The sequence below is a fragment of the Zootoca vivipara genome, chromosome 15, assembly GCF_965207765.1.
Source record: "Zootoca vivipara chromosome 15, rZooViv2.hap1.1, whole genome shotgun sequence".
In the NCBI taxonomy this organism is placed as follows: Eukaryota; Metazoa; Chordata; class Lepidosauria; order Squamata; family Lacertidae; genus Zootoca; species Zootoca vivipara.
Genome location: NC_142598.1, coordinates 18904839 through 18913482, shown reverse-complemented (window position 1 = coordinate 18913482; position 8644 = coordinate 18904839). Strand labels below are relative to the sequence as shown.

The 8644-nt window shown below is 47.4% G+C and overlaps 1 protein-coding gene across 1 annotated transcript in view; it reads right to left on the bottom strand.

Annotated features, from left to right (window-relative positions):
* Positions 1 to 382: 382 nt before the first annotated feature.
* The window catches only part of ZCCHC7 (zinc finger CCHC-type containing 7), a 159911-nt gene continuing 151649 nt past the window's right edge, over positions 383 to 8644 (bottom strand). The window contains exons 12-13 of the transcript XR_015947211.1: positions 5506 to 5599; positions 383 to 451 (exon numbers count right to left, since the gene is read on the bottom strand). The gene's annotated coding sequence lies outside the window, so the exon portion shown is untranslated. The remainder of the gene's footprint in view (positions 452 to 5505; positions 5600 to 8644) is intronic.

The following is an 8644-nucleotide window of genomic DNA, read 5'->3' as shown; positions in this document are numbered from 1 at the left end:
CCCTGTTATAGCCAGAGGTGTCTGGACCCAGAGGTGGTTTAAGGGTAGCATGACTAGTTTGGCAGCACTGGGTGCCAGCGCTGCAGAGGGCACAGCAACAATGATGTAGAGGGCAAAGGGCACCAAATTTTAGCACCACACAGGGGGCTCCTGAAATTTGAGAGCCCCAAATCATCCACTGATGCGCCCCCCCCTCGTTACCTGTTAGCCCACCCCAATGGCAAGCTATCATAGCAGAGCACAATCTACAATAGTGTGCTTTTAAGAATAGCTGTGTTGCCATTTGCAAACTGGTTTGAGAGGTGCAAACTAGGTAGTTTCCCATTAAAATGCGAACCAAATCAAATTTCTGCCCCTTCCCTAGCAGAATGCCCCCGTTTACCTGCACACACAGAGGCCAATATCCTTCTGCCGATGTTACTAAAAGGGCAAGGATGCGGTGACCTGCACACTGAAATTAGATGACAAGGAGGATTATATTATAAATAAACACTTTGCTTCCATTGATGGAAATGCTAAGTGACGGCAAGTAAATCAGCTCTGCGATATTGTGGCTTCCAAATCCTCACCCCTTTTACCTTTTCTCTCCTGTTTCTCTTCCTGCCTGGTTGAATATATATGGTGCCTACACAGCTGTGATGAGAAACGGGGAATAGGCATTGATAGGATTCAGAAGCGATACATAAATCATATTAGAACAAAGCTGCTGCTGTTTATGCAAATAACCACAGACAGGATCCAATTGGCAGAGGAATGCTGAGCAAGCTGGAAAGGGACTAATAAATGCTATTAAACATGGGTAAATCTGACGTTTCCTCAGTGATGAATAAAAAAACAAAGCACCATCCAGCGAAAAATATGCAAAGGGAATACATTTAAATGAAGCCCTTCCAGGGCTGTGCCAGGAATCAAGTAGATGTGAAACTTTTGCCTTTGAAGAAGAAATGACATATATAATTAAATAAAATGGCATTGATAAATACTGAGGTGTGTCTACCCCCACCCCCCATTTCAGGAGGCTTTTGATCACTAAAAAAAATTGTGGACGAAGAAAGAGGACCTACATCAATAGGAGAAGGGAGATGCAGAGGTAATTTCCTGCATGATTATGCATGCTCAGTCTATGGACAAACATTTAGTCCGATACCATACCTCATAGTGCAGAAGGTGGGATACCCAGAACTCTCCAATGTTGTGGGGACTCCAGCCCCCATCATCCTCAGCCAACATGGCCTATGGTCAGGGATGATGGGAATTGTAGTTCAATAATGCCTGGAAGATTGGAGAAGATCAGTCTACATCCCAATTCCAAAGAAGGGCAGTGCCAAAGAATGCTGCAACTACCGCACAATTGCGCTCATTTCACACGCTAGCAAGGTTATGCTTAAAATTCTACAAGGCAGGCTTAGGCAGTATGTGGACCGAGAACTCCCAGAAGTGCAAGCTGGATTTCGAAAGGGCAGAGGAACCAGAGACCAAATAGCAAACATGCGCTGGATTATGGAGAAAGCTAGAGAGTTCCAGAAAAACGTCTACTTCTGCTTCATTGACTATGCAAAAGCCTTTGACTGTGTCGACCACAGCAAACTATGGCAAGTTCTTCAAGAAATGGGAGTGCCTGATCACCTCATCTGTCTCCTGAGAAATCTCTATGTGGGACAAGAAGCTACAGTTAGAACTGGATATGGAACAACTGATTGGTTCAAAATTGGGAAAGGAGTACGACAAGGTTGTATATTGTCTCCCTGCTTATTTAACTTATATGCAGAATTCATCATGCGAAAGGCTGGACTAGATGAATCCCAAGCCGGAATTAAGATTGCTGGAAGAAATATCAACAACCTCAGATATGCAGATGACACAACCTTGATGGCAGAAAGCGAGGAGGAATTAAAGAACCTTTTAATGAGGGTGAAAGAGGAGAGCGCAAAATATGGTCTGAAGCTCAACATCAAAAAAACCAAGATCATGGCCACTGGTCCCATCACCTCCTGGCAAATAGAAGGGGAAGAAATGGAGGCAGTGAGAGATTTTACTTTCTTGGGCTCCTTGATCACTGCAGATGGTGACAGCAGTCACGAAATTAAAAGACGCCTGCTTCTTGGGAGAAAAGCAATGACAAACCTAGACAGCATCTTAAAAAGCAGAGACATCACCTTGCCGACAAAGGTCCGTATAGTTAAAGCTATGGTTTTCCCAGTAGTGATGTATGGAAGTGAGAGTTGGACCATAAAGAAGGCTGATCGCCGAAGAATTGATGCTTTTGAATTATGGTGCTGGAGGAGACTCTTGAGAGTCCCATGGACTGCAAGAAGATCAAACCTATCCATTCTTAAGGAAATCAGCCCTGAGTGCTCCCTGGAAGGACGGATCGTGAAGCTGAGGCTCCAATACTTTGGCCACCTCATGAGAAGAGAAGAATCCTTGGAAAAGACCCTGATGTTGGGAAAGATTGAGGGCACTAGGAGAAGGGGACGACAGAGGACAAGATGGTTGGACAGTGTTCTCGAAGCTACGAACATGAGTTTGACCAAACTGCGGGAGGCAGTGGAAGACAGGAGTGCCTGGCGTGCTATGGTCCATGGGGTCACGAAGAGTCGGACACGACTAAACGACTAAACAACAACAATGCCTGGAAATCCACAGGATTCCTATTCCAAGTCTATCACCAGCTAAACATCACGGTATACCGATCCATCACAGGGGTCAGCAAACTTTTTCAGCAGGGGGCCGGTCCACTGTCCCTCAGACCTTGGGGGGGCGGCGGACTATATTTTGAAAAAAAATGAATGAATTCCTATGCCCCACAAATAACCCAGAGATGCATTTTAAATAAAAGGACACATTCTACTCATGTACAAGCACCAGGCAGGCCCCACAAATAACCCAGAGATGCATCTTATATAATAAAGTCCAAGTGTCTCTGCGTCCTGTCCCTGTGTCCCTGGGTTTGCGCTACTGCACATGTGCCCCACGGACACAGGGACTGGACGCAGAGACTGGACGCACACATGCGCACGCTCTCCCCCCCCACCCCACCCCTCTGCCTACCATTTCCCTGCGGCCGCCAACCGCCGCTTCTGGCCAGACAGCGCTTCACTGTGCTTGCGCTAAAGCGCGAGGAGGAAGAGGCTGCTTTCTTTTCCTTCCTCCCCCTACGCTCCTCCCACTATTCGCCATTGGCTGGTTCTAAACGGGGTTTACCGCAAGGGCGGGAGGGAGATGGGGAGCAGCAGATCCCCGAGGCGAAGACGCGCATCGTGACGGGCCGCAGCCGCCAGCTCCACAAACAGGTGCACTCCATAAGCAGCGGCGTCACTCCTACACGGGCCCCCGGCCGCGCTTCCATGCTACTCGGGCACGCAGGCGCTGCTTCCCTTCCGCCGGCAGCACACGTAGGAAGGGAGGAGCGGCCTTGGCATTTGGGCTCCTGAGGCGGAGCTTCTGTACTGACGGGGAAGGGAGGGAGCCAATGCGTCGCAAAGAGGAGGAGGCTTTGTGTGGCGTGTGATGCGGGGATCGTGAGCACCAGAATCGGGGCAGCGGAGAAACCCCTAGCCTCCGGATCAGGCCCCAAAGATGCCTCTACGAATGTCCCCGAGGTTGCTAGAGCAACAGGTCTGCTCTAGCACCCATTATTTTAACGGGCTTCAAAATACTAGTTTTAAATAAAAGGACACATTCTACTCATGTAAAAACATGATGATTCCCAGACCGTCCATGGGCCGGATTGAGAAGGCGATTGGGCCGCATCTGGCCCCTGGGCCTTAGTTTGGGGACCCCTGATCTATCACAATGTCTGAAATAAGGATGGAGCTATGTTGTGGCATCGGCTGGCTTAACGGTTTCCCCCACATCATGATTTTTGCATCACACACACACACACACCATGATTCACAGTATTTTGCCATGTCAAAAATTACAAAACTGATAGCACAATATAGACTTCAAACTGTTTGATGTGATACATCACCCAGCCTTACTCTGGAGGATTTAAGGCAGGATTTACTTCCAGCACTGCCTGGATACGTTGGGTTGAACTTGGGGTCTTCTACATGAGAGAATCAGGCAACCCTATTTAGGATTCATATGGATTCTGAATGAGAGCTAGCATGGAGCAGATCTCTTGGAGGCGTGTGTGCATGTGTGTGTGGTGCATGAACACATACGCATACATATTTCATAAAGGGAATAAGTTTTCAGATTGGTGTCGCCGAAGGTTTGGTCTGCACAAACATTCAGCAACTAGTTTTCGCAAGTTATTTTCACTCGGTGTGTTGCGAAGCATCCCTGGAGAATATTCAAATATAGCTTGGCTAGCCATGACTGGTCAGAGTCTCCCTGTGGCAGATTGCTGCTCAGTGGTTTCGCTGCACCGCTAAGTGATTTTTGCTGGAAACAAATTTATAGTAGCATATCTGTTTCCTCAGAAATCTCAGGCAGGCAACTTGCAAATCCCAATGTCACGCATATTTGCCCCGCTAAGAATGAATTGCATGAGGAATGTTTGCAGAAAGGGGGATGCAAATAGAGCTTCGGGTCTGTCATATAGTCAGTGTGGTGTAGCAGGGGGCTAGAATGTGGGACTTTATTAGAGTTTGGTCAGAGGCCAAAGTAGGCTTATTTCACTCGGGTCAAAGACCCAGTTTGGCAGTCCCCTATGTGTGTTTGTGTACACACGTATACACACACACACACAGCCTGGGAGCCTCAATGGTGCCCCTCTGGAGGCTTCACCCAGGGCAATATTATTATTATTATTATTATTATTATTATTATTATTATTATTATTATTATTATTATTATTTTATACCCTGCCCATCTAGCCGGGTTTCCTCAGCCACTCTGGGCAGCTCCCAACAGAATATTGATAATGATAATAAAAAAGTGTCAAAACATCAAACATTGAAAACTTCCCTAAACAGGGCTGCCTTCAGATGTCTTCTAAAAGTCAGATAGTTGTTTATTTCCTTGACATCTGGAGGGAGCACGTTCCTGGCTAGCCCCACCCCCTCCAGCTACAGCTCTGGTTTTGGTATACATATTGCGGAAAAGTGCAGAAAACAATAGTCTGGTAAAAATGTAAAAGCAAGGGCCAACCAGATGTCTTTGGGAAGCCTGAGAGCAGGACCTGAGCACAAGGGCACTCTCCCCTCCTGTGTTTTCCAGAAACTGGTGTTCAGAGGCATATTGTCTCCAACCATGCAGGCAGAGAATTGCCACCATTGCTATCCTTATGGTCTTATCCTTCATGAATTTGTCTAATCCTCTTTTAAAGCCATACAAGTTTTTGGCCATTACTGCACCCCGTGACAGCGACTACATAATTAACTATGTCCTGCTTTCTTTTACCTGTCCTGAATTTTTCAATATTCAGAATTATTATTATTATTATTATTATTATTATTATTTATACCACTCTGGGCGGCTTCCAACAAAATATTAAAAATATAATCAAACATCAGACATAAAAAACTTCCGGATGACCACAAGTTCTGCTCTTACCCCATTGCTCATCTACACCAGCAATGACTCTCCAGGGTCCCAGACATGAGTCCCGATGGGTATGGGGAGCGGAGATATATGCCACTTTGAACTCCTTGAAGGAAGGCCAGGATAAAAATTAACAACAAATAAAAGAGACAACAACAACAAAAGAGAAACACAGTAAATAAGCATTGAGAAACCTTAGTCATAATCCAAGGCACAACTATGCTCACAAATCCCCAAATTCATTGCACACTTAACTCAGTGCTGGCTGGTCGTCCTGTCCACACAAAATATGGCAAAGCTTGTTTGCAGTAGTTTTTTAAAAAAAGCCTGGTCGGGGGGGTGGGGGGGGTGAAATAGCTAGAGATATAATAGGGGAAATATAGAGCTGAGAAAAATGAAATGAATTAGAAAAAAAGAAATTAGAAGGAGTTACAGTGTTTTCACAGCAATTTGGTGCTCCTTACCTTTTTAAATATATATATACAGTATATGCTTTTTTAATGTAACAAGAACAAAGGACAGAACCGATGAACGATATTTCAATATGATTAGCTGCTCAGTAATTTTGGTGCCCCTTCCCCGTTGTTGTTGTTTAATCATTTAGTTGTGTCCGACTCTTTGTGACCCCATGGACCACAGCACACCATGCACTTCTGTCTTTCATTGCCTCCCAGTTTGGTCAAACTCATGTTAGTAGCTTCAAGAACACTTAAGACCAGTAAGTAAATAAGTAAACATTCACACCATCGGCCACTAGGTGTCTCCATGACATCCCACCCTAACTTTGTGCCTTTGTCGCCAGAGGGTTTTGGGGTTTACCGTGTTTCTCATATTATAAGACATGTCTTATATTTATTTTTTCCTCAAAAAAACCCACCATGGCTTATTTTCAAGGGATGTCTTATTTTTATTACAGTACATGGGTAGTGCAGTAGCTCCCCCCGCTATCGTGTTTTGTGTGTCCTGTTGCGAGTGTGTGTCCTCTCGCTCCCACACCGGGCAGTGAGCTGGGGAGCGGAGGTGGTTTTGCTGAGTTGATTGAGTCAGGCAGGCAGGCAAGGGAGTCACCCTGCTATTTCGGATCGCCTGAGGAAACGTTTGCTGCTCTCTCCCCCCCCCCCATGCCTGCGCCTCAGCCGGGCGCACATCCTCAGCCCGCTTTGTGCGGCGGGGGCAAGATGCGCGTCAGAATGCAACCCCTCAGATTCCTTCCGCCCCTCCCTCGCCGCCAACCGACCCCCACCCCATTCCCCCGCCTGAGGTAAAAAGTCCATACCTTAGTTAGAGCCGGTGACTGGCTGCCCAGCTACCATATGTGAAGGCCGAGGGAGGAGGAGGGGTGGGTGGGAAACCTCTCCTGGCCATTTCCTCACCTCCCTCGTTCGTTCGTGCGCTTGCCTGTCTGCAAGCGGGGGCTTCGCGCGGCGCGTGGAAAGGCTGCATCCGGGTGTCGGGGCTTCGCGCGGCGCGCGCAAAGGCTGCAGCCAGGTCCCGGGGCTTCGCGCAGCGCGCGCAAAGGCTACATCCGGGTCCCGGGGCTTCGCGCAGCGCGCGCAAAGGCTGCAGCCGGGTCCCGGGGCTTTGCGCGCCGCGCACAAAGGCTGCAGCCGGGTCCCGGGGCTTCGCGCGCCGCGCACAAAGGCTGCAGCCGGGTCCCGGGGCTTCGCGCGCCGCGCACAAAGGCTGTAGCCGGGTCCCGGGGCTTCGCGCACTGTGCGCTGAGGGTCCTGCCGGGACCCGGGGCTTCGCGCACCGCGCGCAAAGGCTGCAGCCGGGTCCCGGGGGTTAACGCAGCAGCAGCATCCGGTTCCGAGCAGCCCCCTTCCTTTTCCTCTTCTTTGCCACAGACCTGCGGTATGGCTTATTTTCGAGGTATGCCTTATATTTTGCCACCTCAGAAAAATCCTGCCATGCCTTATTTTGTAGGGATGTTTTATAATGTGAGAAACACGGTAGATAAATGACAACCAGGGCAAGGTGTGTGTGTGGTATAAAATTACGAGTGGTAATTGTTGTTGTTGTTTAATTTGTGCCCCACCCATCTGACTGGGTTGCTCCAGCCACTCTGGGCAGCTTCCAAAATAATAAAACACAATAAAACATTACACCTTAAAAGGTTTCCCTATACAGGGCTGGTATGGCAAGGGAACCAATGGCTTGTATCAAGGGAACAGAGAGGGGAGCAATGTTTGGCAAATGGCAAAATTGCCCCTGCAGCAAAACCCACCCCTACTGCCTGAAAACTGGTCTGGAGAATTGGGACTCTCTCCAAAGTGGATCTGGGGTGAGGAGCTGCAATTGGGGAGGCGGGGATGGGGGCAGAATCAGTGAAACTTGCTTCCCTCTGTTTTGCTGGGAGATGCGATCCAGTGCTTATTTACATGACGAAACAGATTATCCGCACACACAATTCTACAGTGTACGACTGCGGTGTCTGGAAGTTGCTCCTCCACTTGGGGGAACATGCCAAGGAGTTTTGGACAGCAAATTCACGCCAGAACAGTCATCAATAGCTATTATCTATGTTGTTTAAAAGAGCTTCCATGTTCAGAGGCAGAATACCAGATGCTGGGGATTGATGAAAGGAGAGGGTGGTTGAGTTCATGCTCGGCTTATAAGCTTCTCAGACACTTCTGGATGGTCACTGTTGTTAAAAAGTATGTTTTGCTTAATGGTCCTTCAGTCTAATACCCAGCAAAGACTTTTCCTCTTGTAAATATTTCTTGCTGTGTAGGGAACCCAAACGGGACACAGGGAGATCCTGGCTTCATAATGTAAACAATCCCCACAGAGCTAAATTTCCAGGCATAGCTTTTATACCCTCTGGGGCAAATTGCTATGAAAGCAAGTGTACACAGAAGACCACCTTAAGAAGATAATGTGATCTTTTGGTTTCATTTAAAGGATGAAACCCAGGGACTTTCAAGGTTTTGCAAACCGTCTTTAATGCAGGAGACAACCCCAAGGTCTCTTTGTATTTGAGCAAGGAAAGGCTCTTTGAAAGTTCCCCTGCAAGAGAACATTAGCTGAATTGTCTTTCTATATACACAAAGAAAATGGAAAGTAAAAAGTGCCAAGGTTGATAAGATGTAGAATATTTTATTTTATTTTATTTCTGGGAATGTGCCCATTCTTTAAATGCAAATATATT